Raw genomic sequence first — 15,388 nt, forward strand, 5'->3', positions numbered from 1 at the left:
CCTAAATGTTGCAGCCTCCCAATTATAAATGTGGCACGCTTCACACCGATAATTAGAACTCTACAGACACGGCTTCATAGACTCCCTAGGACTCTGGAACTTGCTCTGATACCAAGTTTGTCACGCCCCAAGTCTACACCCTGGGCGGGACCAGCACTCGGAGACCATTGCTGGCCCCAAGCGAACCCTTGGCCTAGCTTTCTTAACTTAGCAGAAACTTAACTCAACAGCATAACTCAATGCAATGGAAGGTTAAAAACAACCCAACTGATAAAATCTGGCCAAAACGGCAACTCAAGTCTCAAAATAGAATATTTACATATATATACACAAAAGAGAGACTCAAACTAACTGACTGACTGTCTATGAAGCCTCTATAACACTGAGATGGATGTTGGGACAGACCCCGCAACATCCTAACAAAACAAAACTAAAAGAACAGAACAACCGAGTCCTCCAGAAAACAAGGAGGCTCACTATTGACCAGTGTAGGATTTTTGGCGACCCTGTGCCGTCTTCAACCTCTCTTGAATCACTTTCACCTTCTCCATAGCTTGGTGAACTAAATCTGGTCCTATCAATTGTGCTTCACCAACTTCAAACCATCCAATAGGAGATCTACATTTTCTCCCATAAAGAGCTTCATATGGAGCCATGTGGATGCTAGAGTGATAACTATTGTTGTAGGCAAACTCAATGAGAGGTAGGTGATCATCCCAATTACCTTTGAAATCGATCACACAAGCCCTCAACAAATCTTCCAAAGTCTAAATAGTGTGCTCTGCTTGCCCATCAGTCTGAGGATGAAAGACAATACTTAAGTTCACCCTTGAACCCAAGACTTTCTGAAAAGATTTCCAGAACTGTGCAGTAAACTGTGCACCTCTATCTGAAATAATGGAGACCGGGACTCCATGAAGTCTCACTATCTCTTGAATATATAACTTGGCATAATCTTCTGCTGAATTGGTAGTCTTTACTGGCAGAAAATGAGCCGACTTTGTCATTTTGTCGATAATTACCCAAATAGAATCATGCTGCCTACGAGACCTTGGTAACCCTGTGATGAAATCCATATCGATCATCTCCCACTTCCATTCCGAAAGTTCTATCTTCTGAGCCAAACCACCGGGCCTTTGGTGTTCAACTTTCACTTGCTGGAAATTTGGACATTTAGTAACAAATTCAACAATGCCTTTCTTCATGCCATTCCACCAATAAACTTCTCTCAAGTCACGATACATCTTTGTGGAACCCAGATGAATGGAATATCTGGAGCTATGAGCTTTCTCCATAATTCTCTCCTGGAGTCCATCTACCATAGGTACACACAATCTACCTTGATACATCAATACACCATCTCCCCCTTGTTCAAAAGCTAATACTCTTTGCTTTTGAACATTTGCCTTTAACTCAAGCAAATTGGGATCTTGATCTTGTTTCTCTTTCACTTCTGACACTAATGATGACTCGGCCCTACTCGTCACTTCTATTCCTCCTTCTGCAGAATCTATAAGTCTGACTCCCAGGCGTGCCAGTCTGTGCACATCTTTTGCTAACTCTCACTTTTCTTTTTCAATATGGGCGGTGCTATCCATAGACAACCTGCTTAAAGAATCAACAACAACATTAGCCTTACCTAGGTGATAAAGAATACTCAGGTCATAATCCTTGAGTAATTCTAACCACCTCCTCTGTCTGAGATTAAGCTCTTTCTGAGTAAGCACATATTGAAGGCTCTTGTGATCAGTGAATATGTTAACATGCACACCATACAAGTAATGACGCCCTATCTTCAAAGCGAACACTACATTAGCCAACTCTAAGTCATGGGTTGGGTAGTTCTTCTCATGAACTTTCAACTGTCTGGAGGCATAAGCTATAACTTTGCCATTCTGCATTAAGACACAACCCAAACCAACTCTAGATGCATCACAATACACCACAAAACCGTGAGTACCTTCTGGTAACGTCAAAACTGGAGCTGTAATCAATCTCTTTTTCAATTCCTGAAAGCTTTTCTCACAAGCTTCAGACCATTGAAATTTCACTGTCTTCTGAGTCAACTTTGTCAAAGGAGATGCAATAGTCGAGAACCCTTCAACAAACCTTCTATAATAGCCAGCTAATCCCAAGAAACTCCTAATTTCAGTTGGAGATGTGGGTCTAGGCCAATTCTGCACTGCCTCAATTTTCCGAGTATCAACTTTAATTCCATCACCAGATATAATGTGGCCTAGGAATGCCACCGACTCAAGCCAAAACTCACACTTAGAGAACTTGGCATACAACTCTTTATCTTTCAAAGTCTGAAGAACTATTCTGAGATGACTAGCATGATCTTCTTCATTCCTTGAATAGATTAGTATGTCATCAATGAAGACAATAACAAACATATCTAAATAAGGTTTGAAGACTCTATTCATCAAGTCCATTAAAGTTGCCGGTGCATTGGTCAAACCAAAGGACATGACCAAAAACTCGAAATGACCATATCTAGTCCTGAATGCTGTCTTTGGAATACCACATTCCCTTACTCTTAACTGGTGATAGCCTGATCTGAGGTCAATCTTCGAAAAACAAGTGGCACCCTGAAGCTGATCGAAAAGATCATCAATCCTCGGAAGAGGGTACTTATTCTTGATGGTAACCTTATTCAACTGGCGGTAATCTATATACATTCTAAGGGAACCATCTTTCTTTCTCACAAACAAGATCGGAGCGCCCCAAGGTGAGACACTTGGTCGAATGAAACCCTTATCTAGGAGATCTCTCAACTACTCTTTCAAATCTTTCAACTCTTCTGGTGCCATTCTATAAGGCGGAATAGAGATAGGACGAGTATCTGGAATGAGATCTATGCCGAACTCTATTTCTCTCTCAGGAGGAATTTCGGGTAGATTATCAGAAAAAACTTCTGGAAACTCTCTTACTATAGGAACTGACTGAATATGAGGTATCTCAACACTAGAGTCATTAACTCGGACTAAGTGATAGATACAACCCTTAGAAACTAACTCTCTCACCTTAAGGTACGAAATGAAACGACCCTTAGGCCCTGCTGAACTACAACTCCACTTTATAACTGGCTCATTCGGAAACTGAAACTTGACCACTCAAGTTCTACAGTCTAATGATGTATAACAAGCATGAAGTCAATCCATACCTAAAATGACATCGAAATCTGCCATGTCTAACTCAACCAAATCAGCCATGGTGCTCTTGTGATTAATAGAATCAGGACAATCACGATAAACTCTTTCTGCTAGAATAGACTCCCCAACAGGTGTAGAAACACAACCTCAAACTTATTTGCAACATATGGAGTTACAAAAGATAAACTTGCTCCTGGGTCTAGCAAAGCATACACATCAAAAGAAAAGACTTTGATGATACCAGTGACAACATTTAGAAAGTTCTCTTGCTCATGGCGACTGGTGATTGCATAGAGGCGGTTTGCTCCTCCACCGGTACTAGAAATAGCTCCTCTAGGTGCCGTCCTGTCTGGTGGAACAACTAAAGAAGACTGTGCTCTATTGCCCCCATTACCCTGCATGTTCTTAGGACACTCCTTCATGAAGTGACCTTCTTGTCCACACTTAAAACAACCTGTCTGGTCATCACGACATTTCCCCCAAAGGCACCAACACATAATTAATAAACGTGTATTATGTCACATAGAGTGCATGTGTCTACTTATTTAATTTTATATAAATTTTAGTATTTTCTTCTATACAGCCAAAATTGGAGAGCATAAATATTATTTAAACTAAATTATATGGTAGAAGCTTTCCTTCAAGAGAAGGCCATCTTCAAGGAAGAACGCTGCTCAACTCAATAGAGGAACCTAATAGAGTGAAGAAGAGTCTTTGTTATATTTTGAGCTTTGTGTCTTATGTGCTTACACTGTAAATTTACTCCTAAGTTATAAAGGATAGTAGATCATTTGCTTGTCTAAGTATTTAGTTTGAGTCGTATTAACTAGGGTTAGTTAGTTGAATCATCTAAGTTTTGGTCAAGCCTTGTTACATCATTGTTTGATGTTCTCTTGGGTATAGTGACATATCGTGGTTTTACTCCCTTGAGCAAGGTGGTTTTCACGTAAAATCATTATGCTCAATTTATTTTCTGCACTTTTACTTCAACTATTGTTCTTCCTGAGTCAAGGGACTTGATCCGTTGACTGATAGTGGATACATACATTCCAAGAGAGAGAGAGAGAGAGATGGGGCCATGGTGGAATAATTGAGTTTCAGCTTTCCATATTTCATTCCAACATCTTACTTAGATTCATTGCTAACTTGCAACAATTCCAGTAATCAACACATATATCTAATTTTAAGTTCAACATATATATGGCTGAAGCTTTCCTTCAAATTCTGCTAGAAAATATCACTTCTTTCATCCAAGGGGAACTTGGATTGCTTCTCGGTTTTGAAAAGACGTAAACAATAGTAAAACTGAATAAATCATCTACATTTATACATAAAAATTGCAAGTTATAGTTTTAATATGTATGCAATTTTATAAATTGTTCAAAAACAAATAATTTGAAACCACACGATATATATAATACCATGTAGGAGCTATAACTAATCCATGGATTAGTAATATATAGGCCCAAATTCCTACCAAACATAGTACTAAATAATATCATACATAATATATAAATTATTTATTTTAATATGGCCTACCAAACGACCGCTAAAAGAAATGAATATTCAACTACCACACAAGAAAAATGTAGGTGGTGGGCAGCTGTGGGCAATCAATAAGGGAAAGAAAATACACGGAATGAGCTAGCAGCCTAGCAGTACTGCAGAAAGCGTGTCTTATGGTTCTGTGGAAGACATTGACAAAGAAAAGTCTTTGTGGTGGGCAGCAATGAAAGCTTTACATGACCCCATGGCCATGTGCAGTAGTTTCCCTCAAATGCACCAACACATAATTCATAAACGTGTATTATGTCACATAGAGTGCATGTGTCTATTTATTTAGTTTTATATAAATTTTAGTATTTTCTTCTATACACCCAAAATTGGAGAGCATAAATATTATTTAAAACTAAATTATATGGCAGAAGCTTTCCTTCAAGAGAAGGCCATCTTCAAGGAAGAACACTGCTCAACTCAATAGAGGAACCTAATAGAGTGAAGAAGAGTCTTTGTTATATTTTGAGCTTTGTGTCTTATGTGCTTACACTGTAAATTTACTCCTAAGTTATAAAGGATAGTAGATCATTTGCTTGTCTAAGTATGTAGTTTGAGTCGTATTAACTAGGGTTAGTTAGTCGAATCATCTAAGTTTTGGTCAAGCCTTGTTACATCATTGTTTGATGTTCTCTTGGGTATAGTGACATATCGTGGTTTTACTCCCTTGAGCAAGGTGATTTTCACGTAAAATCATTTTGCTCAATTTATTTTCTGCACTTTTACTTCAACTATTGTTCTTCCTGAGTCAAGGGACTTGATCCGTTGACTGATAGTGGATACATACATTCCAAGAGAGAGAGAGAGAGAGATGGGGCCATGGTGGAATAATTGAGTTTCAGCTTTCCATATTTCATTCCAACATCTTACTTAGATTCATTGCTAACTTGCAACAATTCCAGTAATCAACACATATATCTAATTTTAAGTTCAACATATATATGGCTGAAGCTTTCCTTCAAATTCTGCTAGAAAATATCACTTCTTTCATCCAAGGGGAACTTGGATTGCTTCTCGGTTTTGAAAAGACGTAAACAATAGTAAAACTGAATAAATCATCTACATTTATACATAAAAATTGCAAGTTATAGTTTTAATATGTATGCAATTTTATAAATTGTTCAAAAACAAATAATTTGAAACCACACGATATATATAATACCATGTAGGAGCTATAACTAATCCATGGATTAGTAATATATAGGCCCAAATTCCTACCAAACATAGTACTAAATAATATCATACATAATATATAAATTATTTATTTTAATATGGCCTACCAAACGACCGCTAAAAGAAATGAATATTCAACTACCACACAAGAAAAATGTAGGTGGTGGGCAGCTGTGGGCAATCAATAAGGGAAAGAAAATACACGGAATGAGCTAGCAGCCTAGCAGTACTGCAGAAAGCGTGTCTTATGGTTCTGTGGAAGACATTGACAAAGAAAAGTCTTTGTGGTGGGCAGCAATGAAAGCTTTACATGACCCCATGGCCATGTGCAGTAGTTTCCCTCAAATGCACCAACACATAATTCATAAACGTGTATTATGTCACATAGAGTGCATGTGTCTATTTATTTAGTTTTATATAAATTTTAGTATTTTCTTCTATACACCCAAAATTGGAGAGCATAAATATTATTTAAAACTAAATTATATGGCAGAAGCTTTCCTTCAAGAGAAGGCCATCTTCAAGGAAGAACACTGCTCAANAGAGTCAAACAGTTTAAGTTTGACCGGAAATTTGCGCATGGGATCTTCAATTTTTATGAAATGAAATTTATATATTTGTAAACTACGTAAAAAGTACTATAAGTCACAATAATTGATAATTCAAAATGTTTAAAAGATCTATAAAAAATTCACGGTCAAAAATAGACTTGTTTGAATTTTGAAATCTGAAAAGTGCCACATAAAATGGGACGAAGGCAGTATAAAAATATTATAAAAGTACATTAAAAAATGAATACAAGTCATGAATGACTAATTTCAGCACAAATAAAAATAGACTTACAACATTTAGCATGGAAGATTAAATTAAAGAAGTATAATAGATAGAGAATATAAAAAAAGGTATAATACATAAATATAAGTCATTTCACATTTAGGTATTTCAACTTTGGGTGTGCACATGTTGATACTTAAACTTGCAAAAAGTTAAACAAATAGACGCACACGTCCTATGTGGCATCCTACATGGCAATTTGCATTCTACACGGTGTCCTATGTGTATTATGTCATATAGGACTCATCTGTCTACCTGTTCAACTTTATATAAGTTTAAGTGTCTACTTGTGCACACCAAAGTTGGATAAATGAGGCCAAGTTAAAAGACAAATTTATGTATTATGCCAAAAAAAAGATAGATAAGAACAAATACAACATTCATATCCGTGTTACGACTTTAATTATAACAATATAATGGTAAAAGAAACACATAATTAATACATGATTTTTTGAGTTCTTGACGATACCTTCTATAATCAATCAAAATTCAAAAGCCTTAATAATGATTCAAGCGCTTTGCTACTTTAACTGTACAATAAAGTGGAAAACCTTGGGTAGAGATTCTTTTCATGAAATAAATAAAAAAGATGATTTGTATTGATAAAAGTAGAAAAATATCAAAAGACATCTTAAAGTTTTAAATTAAATATTTGAAAGTTATGAATATTAAGAGTAACAATTGAATAGTAATTAGATATGAACTATGATAGTGAATATTTAAAACAAAGAAAGAAGAAGAAAAACAATAAATAAGTAATTAAAAGAGAGTAAAACATTACGACAAATGATATTTAAATAAATAGTGTTATCATATTATTATGAGCAACTTTCACATACAACAAACATAAAAATCATATTTGTATGTTATAGCTATAGTTTGCATAATTGCGCTCCATATCAAATTAAATATTTGTTATGGAGCTTTTGATTTGTATAATTCGCTAGATACATCCAATTTTATACAAATTATTTAGTTTTGTATAAATTCATTTATACATTGTAATTTGTATAATAAAATTTGTATTTGTATAATTATAAGTGTATAGGACGAAAATATATGTACGTGTATTTGTATATACACGTTTCTCTCGCTTTATGTAAACACAAATACATTTTATACATTTGTATACCGAATGGGTAATTGTATACCGAATCAGATGACAAAAAAATGGGTTGTTTGCTACGAATTACAAATAAAATAAACAATGCTTACAACATTTAATTTGAATTAATAATTTGCTATTTCATACAATTTTTCCTATTATTCATAGTGAACAAAAAATAACTACATCATAATAATAAAATTTCAAATACAATTCTTTGGTTTTTCCTATACATGAAAGTAATAATTACTTTTATGAACTTTATAATACAAAATGCACATAAATTTTCATAAAGTTAAATACTACAACATTAATTAAGTTATTCAAATTAATTTAGAGAAGGGGAAAAGGTTTAGTTAAGTATTTAGATACATGTTTTCATGTACCAAATAAATGCACATACTTTTATGGATTTTTTCATCTTTTAGTTATTTATTTTACACCTTGTCACCTGTATTATTTATCATAATATTAATAATATAGTAATATGATTATTATTTAATATTTAATTAGTTAAATATTTTATAATATTTGGAATTAATGTAGGGTAAAATGCTACTCTTTATCTCTTTATTGTGAAAAAATCTTCTCTGGTTTTTGCTACAGAGCTTGAATTTTGTAACAATATTCTCATGTGAACATTACTTGTACCAGGTTCTGTATTAACTGAAAAACAAGTTTATGGAAGGGGCAAAGAGGAAGATGAGATAGTGAAAATCTTGATAAACAATGCCCAAGAACTTTCAGTCCTCCCAATACTTGGTTTGGGGGGACTAGGAAAGACGACTCTTGCCCAAATGGTCTTCAATGATCCGAGAGTAACTGATCATTTCCATCCCAAAATATGGATTTGTGTCTCGGAAGATTTTGATGAGAAGAGATTGATAAAGGCAATTGTAGAATCTATTGAAGAAAGGCCACTACTTGGCGACATGGACTTGGCTCCACTTCAAAAGAAGCTTCAGAAGTTGCTGAATAGAGAAAGATACTTTCTTGTCTTAGATGATGTTTGGAATGAAGATCAACAGAAGTGGGATAATTTAAGAGCAGTCTTGAAGGTTGGAGCAAGTGGTGCTTCTGTTCTAACCACTACTCGTCTTCAAAAGGTTTGTTCAATTATGCAAACTTTGCACCCATATGAATTGTCAAATCTGTCTCAAGAAGATTGTTGGTTGTTGTTCAAGCAACGTGCATTTGAGCACCCAGAAGAAATAAATCCTAAACTTGAGGCTATCGGAAAGGAGATTGTGAAAAAATGTGGTGGTGTACCTCTAGCTGCCAAGACTCTCGGAGGTATTTTGCTCTCCGAGAAAGAAGAAAGAAAGTGGAAAAATGTGAGAGATAGTGAGATTTGGAATTTGGCTCAAGATGAAAGTTCTATTCTGCCTACCCTGAGGCTGAGTTATCATCATCTTCCACTTGATTTGAGACAATGCATTTGTGTATTCTGCGGTGTTCCCAAAGGACACCAAAATGGAAAAGGAAAATCTAATCTCTCTTTGGATGGCACACGGTTTTCTTTCATCGAAAGGAAACTTGGAGCTAGAGGATGTGGGTAATGAAGTATGGAATGAATTATATTTGAGGTCTTTCTTCCAAGAGATTGAAGTTAAATCTGGTAAAACTTATTTCAAGATGCATGATCTCATCCATGATTTGGCTACATCTCTGTTTTCAGCAAGAGCATCAAGCAGCAATATCCGTGAAATAAGTGTAAAAAAATACTCACATATGATGTCCATTGGTTTTGCTAAAGTGGAGTCTTCCTACTCTCATTTGCTCGTGAAGAACTTTGTCTCGTTGAGGGTGCTTAATCTGAGTAATTTAAGACTTGAGCAGTTACCGTCTTCCATTGGAGATCTATTACATTTAAGATACCTGGACCTCTCTTACAATAGAGAAATGCGTAGTCTTCCAAAGCAGTTATGCAAGCTTCAAAATCTGCTGACTCTTGATCTACAGTATTGCACCTCACTTTGCTGTTTGCCAAAAGAAACAGGTAAACTTGGTAGTCTCCGAAATCTTTTACTTGCTGGTTGCATTAAATTGAATTCTATACCACCAAGGATAGGATCTTTGACATGCCTTAAGACTCTAGATTTCTATTTTGTGGGAAGGAAGAAAGCTTCTCAACTTGGGGAACTACGAAACCTGAATCTCTATGGCTCAATTGAAATTAGACATCTTGAGAGAGTGAAGAATGATAAGGATGCAAAAGAAGCCAATTTATCTGCAAAAGAGAATCTGCAATCTTTAATCATAAATTGGGATTGGTTTGAACCACGTAGATATGAATCAGAAGAAGTTGAAGTGCTTGAAGCCCTCAAACCACACTCCAATCTGACTTCTTTAAAAATCACTGGCTTCAAAGGAATCCGTTTCCCATATTGGATGAATCACTCAGTTTTGAAAAATGTTGTCTCTATTGTAATTGAAGGTTGCTTAAACTGCTCATGCTTACCACCCTTTGGTGAGCTGCCTTGTCTAGAAAGTCTAGACTTACAATCTGGGTGTGTGGAGTATGTTGATGTTGATGTTGATGTTGATTCTGGGAGGTTTCCATCCTTGAGGAAACTTGTTATATGGGGCTTTAGTAATCTAAAAAGAGTGCTAAAAAAGGAAGGAGAAGAGCAATTCCTTGTGCTTGAAGAGATGACAATTCACCGGTGCCCTGTGTTTGTTATTCCGACCCTCCCTTCATTGAAAGTTTATGAGACAGATGCCTCAAGTTTGTGGTCCACATCTAATCTTAGTGCTCTTACTTCCCTCAACATAAGCAATAACTATGAAGCTACTTCACTACCAGAAGAGATGTTCAAAAGCCTTGCAAATCTCAAATACTTGGAAATCTCTTTCTTTAAGAATCTCAAAGAGCTGCCTAGCAGCTTGGCTAGTCTCAATGCTTTGAAGCATCTGGCTATTTATTATTGTGACGCACTAGAGAGTCTCCCCGAGGAAGGGGTGAAATGTTTAACTTCACTCACACAGTTATCCATAACATACTGTGAGATGCTAAAATGTTTACCGGAAGGATTGCAGCACCTAACAGCCCTCACAACTTTAACAATTAGTGAATGTCCAACACTGGAAAAGCGGTGCGAGAAGGGAATAGGAGAAGACTGGCACAAAATTGCTCACATTCCTAATCTGAACATATATTCCTAGTATTATTATTTGTAATTTTTTCTTTGTTTGTGACTTCTGAGTCTCCCACACAGGTAGCATTCCGTATCTGAGTATATATTCCTAAGTATTATTTGTTTCTTTGTTTGTGGGTCTTTTTGGTTCCTCCCATTAGATGTAATTGTTTGTAGGGTTGTTTGTTTGTGAATCTCTCTCTCATTGGATGTAATTTTCTTTTTGAAACAAATCAATAATCTATTTGTATTATCCGCTTTGAGAATGTATTAGTTATTTGTAAATTGTCAGTCTCTCTGGTTCCTGTCATTGGATGTAATTTTCTGATTTTTCTTTTGAAAACAAATCAACCATTTCTAAGATCCATTTGTGTTAATGTTGTAATTATTGGCTAACATTAATGTTGAATTTCTTTTCAGATCCTTGTACAACCTTATAGCTAATGAGAAGTTCGTTTCCTTTTTCATAAACAACAAAGGTGCCTCAGAGTAACAATTTAAGCTATGTTGATAATGACATTGTTATATTCAGCAATGGTAAAATCAAATTTGTCAAATTAGCAAATATGATGCATATGTAGGGACTCCACATAGGATGCATGTATTATTTGTTCAATTTTATGCAAGTTTAAGTGTCACTTGCAGAGGCTAATCCAGAATTTGAGAATTGCGGGTGCCACTACATTTAATATAAACTTAGTGATGGACATCGAATTTGGGCATACATTCATCCAGTTCGATCCATTTTGAGTTGATATACGAATTTTTTGGTACGTAAATAAATATACGATTATCTAACCATAATGAGTTTTATACAATTCAAAATTCTATTGCAAAAATTAAATGAGAAAAATATAAACAAGAAAAAACTAAAACCTTTGAATAGGCAATTACACCCTCTTTTTTTTTTTTATACGATTCAAAATTCTATTGCAAAAATTAAATGAGAAAAATATAAACAAGAAAAAACTAAAACTTTTTAATAGGCAATTACACCCTCTTTTTTTTTTTTTTTAGATCGAAACCTGGCTAAAGCCTTTTTACTGATGAATGTAAATAAGAGTTACAAAACTCATTTGGGCCTAGTGCCCAAATCAAATAAACACAACAAAGAGAAAGAAAAAAAAAATGGCAGAGAGAGGACAGTGTAGTAACATAGTCATGTCAATCATTATTTTTTNTTACCTTGCAGACTTATTCAAAATTCAGCCTTCTAAACACTGTTTTGAAAAGTTTTCAAAATGCTTTTTTTTTAAGTAAAAACTCAATGTTGCTTGATATGTTTGAGCCTATGAGGCATGAAGTTTCGAGACGTCTAAGGAGTGAGTATTGTTTAGACTCGTTGAAAATAGTATAAGGAGGTTATATACAAAATTTGAAATCGTTTTGGTGGAGATTTAAATTGGATTTGAAGCAGGGAAGACACTAATAAGTTTGAAAAGAAAAAAAGGCACGTGCCTTAGGCTTTCAAATGTGAAAAGTCCCATTTTAATTTTATCAATAGTATGTTAATAGTTTTATTTTTAAAAAGTGAGCTTTTCATATAAAGGAAAAAAAATTAATAGAAGAAGTTTGACACATTTGGCGTACTATATATGAATCAAGAAAGATTTGAAGGAATTTTTTTGTTTCATTTTTCAAAAGCATATACTCAAAGGAATGGACAGGAAGCACAAAGTTGGCAACTAGAAATATTCTGTGTTCTGAGACTCAGTATGTTATCATCACCGTCCACTTGATTTGAGGCAATGTTTTACTTTCTATGCTATTGATAAAATGAAAAAGAAAAATCGCATCAATCTCTGGATGGCACACGATTTTCTTTTATTATATAAGTGGATAATGAAGTATGAAAATCTATCTATATATAAAAGGAAAAGAAAAAATGACACATGTCAACATCATAAATTTTTAGTATTTAAAATAAATTTTAAATAATTAATAATCAATGATTAAATAAATAAATATAGACACGTGCCAATAATTAGAATTAGAACGACACATGTCAACACAACAATTTTTTTTTAATTTTAAAATTTAACTAATTTTAAAGGGAGAAAGGTCTAAAAAATATTCTAAGTTTGGCCGACCACTATCACACAAACTGATAGTACCATCTCCAATCCTGAATATGAGTTGTGGTTTTGCCAAGACCAACTAATTCAACAGGCAATGATGGCATCCGTTGACCCCACCATTGCTCCCACTGTTGCAACTGCCTATTCGACAAAAATAACTTTGGATCTCCTTCATATAGCTTATGCCAATAGGAGTCACACTCGCATCTTCAGCTTACGAGATCAGTTGCAAAACATGAAAAAGGCCTCCAAGACAGTTGCTACTTATCTATAGGAGATCAGATCAATTGTTGATGCTCTTAAAGTAGCGGGCTCTCCGGTGGCTGATGAACTAGCAGTCAAGATCTTGAGTGGCCTAGGTCATGAGTACCGTGAAATCATTGCCGCTATAAGAGCGCGTGACACAGCCCTAACCTTAGAGGAGCTATTCCAGAAACTCACGGACCATGAACTCTTTCTCAAGCATCAAGATATTGACAGGTCATCCTCCATCATCACGGCTGCAGTTGCACAAAGGACCAACTTCCAGCCCCAACATCAGAAAAATAATCTTCGCTTCCCAAATCAATCTTCAAGACCACAAGCTCCACGATAGGCGGCCCCTGGAAATCAACAGAATGGGAGACTACCCAGGCAAGAGGTAAAATGCCAACTTTGCCAAAAGATCGGTCACACAGCTGATGTGTGTAGCTCAAATCGCACAACCACTTTAAAGCTAAGGTCAACTTTGTGTCAAATTATCACTCAAATGAAAATCCTTGGATCCTTGACTCTGGAGCAACCCATCATGTCACAACCGAGTCAGATAATCTTGAAGAATACACTGGCAATAAGGAAGTGTCCATGGGTGACGGTAAAACTATTCCCATTACTCACACCAGTTTAACTCAAATTAAGGCTTCTAACTCCAATTTCATGCTCTCTAACACTCTTTGTGCTCCAGCTATAAAAAAGAACCTTATTTTTGTTGCTAAGTTTTGCACTGACAATCTGACCTCAATCAAATTTTTTCCACACTTTTTTCTTGTGAAGGATCTCAAAACTCGGAGATTGTTGGTACAAGACCGGAATAAACACGGACTCTATGAGTGGCCACAGAGGGATCATGTGTCACCTTCCGCCAACTTCACCTCCACCAAAGTTTCCCATCAACTGTGGCATCGTTACTTGGGTCACCCTCATCTGAAAATCCTAGACTTAGTACTGAATAAATTTTCACTTCCCTCCACCAAAGAAAAGTTTCATTTTTGTAATTCGTGCTCATCAAATAAAGCTCATCGTTTGCCATTTCAACGACTCACTTTAAATAGTAATGCACCACTTCAAACTTTGTTTAGTGATTTATGGGGTCCATCACCCATTTTATCCATTGATAAAAAGTTGTATTACTGCATTTTTGTTGATCATTACACCAAATACACTTGGTTGTATACAATCAAAAACAAAAGTGAAGTCGCTTCAATTTTTGCCAACTTTCATCCTTTAGTGGAAAAATTTTTCAAACACAAAATTGTCTCACTTTATACCGATGGAGGGGGGTGAATACACAAGTCTTAAACAGTACCTACAATGCCATGGCATTGAACATTTGATCTCCCCACCCTACACGCCCCAACGAGTTGCAATCACTGAACGATGACATCGTCACATTGTCGAAACAACTCGAACTCTTCTCAATGAAGCCTCACTACCATCTGAAATATGGTCCTTTGTCTGTCACCATACTGTCTATCTCATAAATAGACTACCTACACCTGGACTGAATAATGATTCTCCTTATAAAAAATTGTTTGGCGAACCGCCAAAATACTCTTCGCTGAAAATTTTTGGTTGTCTCTGTTATCCGTAGCTTAAGCCATATACAAAAAATAAATTTCAACCTAGATCTACACCGTGTGTCTACTTAGGAGTTTCTATTGTTCATCATGCACACCTCTACTTTAATCCTGTGCACTCAAAAATTTTCGTCAATCGTGTGTTCAATTTTGTGAAGATATTTTTCCTTTCACTCAAATGTTCTCACACTTGAAATATAAGTTTTCCACGTTACAATGAGAAATCATAGAGTCCCAAGTCGGTAAGGATACTCATCCGAAAGTCCAATTAAATTTGGACTCCAATCTTGTTCCAACTCTTCCGCCTCATATTCCTATCACCCTAACATTTCCCTCTCATTCAAACACTCCAGAGTCAATAATTGAAAGACAACTACCAGCAGTCTTCACTTTATCAGGTATGATTCTTATCTCTTCCCAACCTCCTTCACTATTTAATGAAGTAGCCCACAACACCTCTCAACCATTATACTATTCCCATCGGCCACCAATCAACCAGCAGCCACCGAAACAGCCA

At 35.6% G+C, this 15,388-nt stretch overlaps 1 protein-coding gene and 1 pseudogene across 2 annotated transcripts in view; both read left to right on the forward strand.

The window, feature by feature from the left end:
• The first annotated feature begins 5,624 nt into the window (after positions 1-5,624).
• Positions 5,625-15,388, forward strand: part of LOC125852333 (disease resistance protein RGA2-like) — a 28,194-nt gene continuing 18,430 nt past the window's right edge. The window contains 1 exon segment of the mRNA XM_049532083.1: positions 5,625-5,644. The gene's annotated coding sequence lies outside the window, so the exon portion shown is untranslated.
• On the forward strand, positions 8,476-11,323 carry LOC125852332 (putative disease resistance protein RGA1; annotated as a pseudogene). Its single transcript, XR_007445001.1, has one exon. The product of XR_007445001.1 is annotated as a putative disease resistance protein RGA1 (transcript).

The sequence above is a fragment of the Solanum stenotomum genome, unplaced genomic scaffold, assembly GCF_019186545.1.
Source record: "Solanum stenotomum isolate F172 unplaced genomic scaffold, ASM1918654v1 scaffold33960, whole genome shotgun sequence".
Classification (NCBI taxonomy): Eukaryota; Viridiplantae; Streptophyta; class Magnoliopsida; order Solanales; family Solanaceae; genus Solanum; species Solanum stenotomum.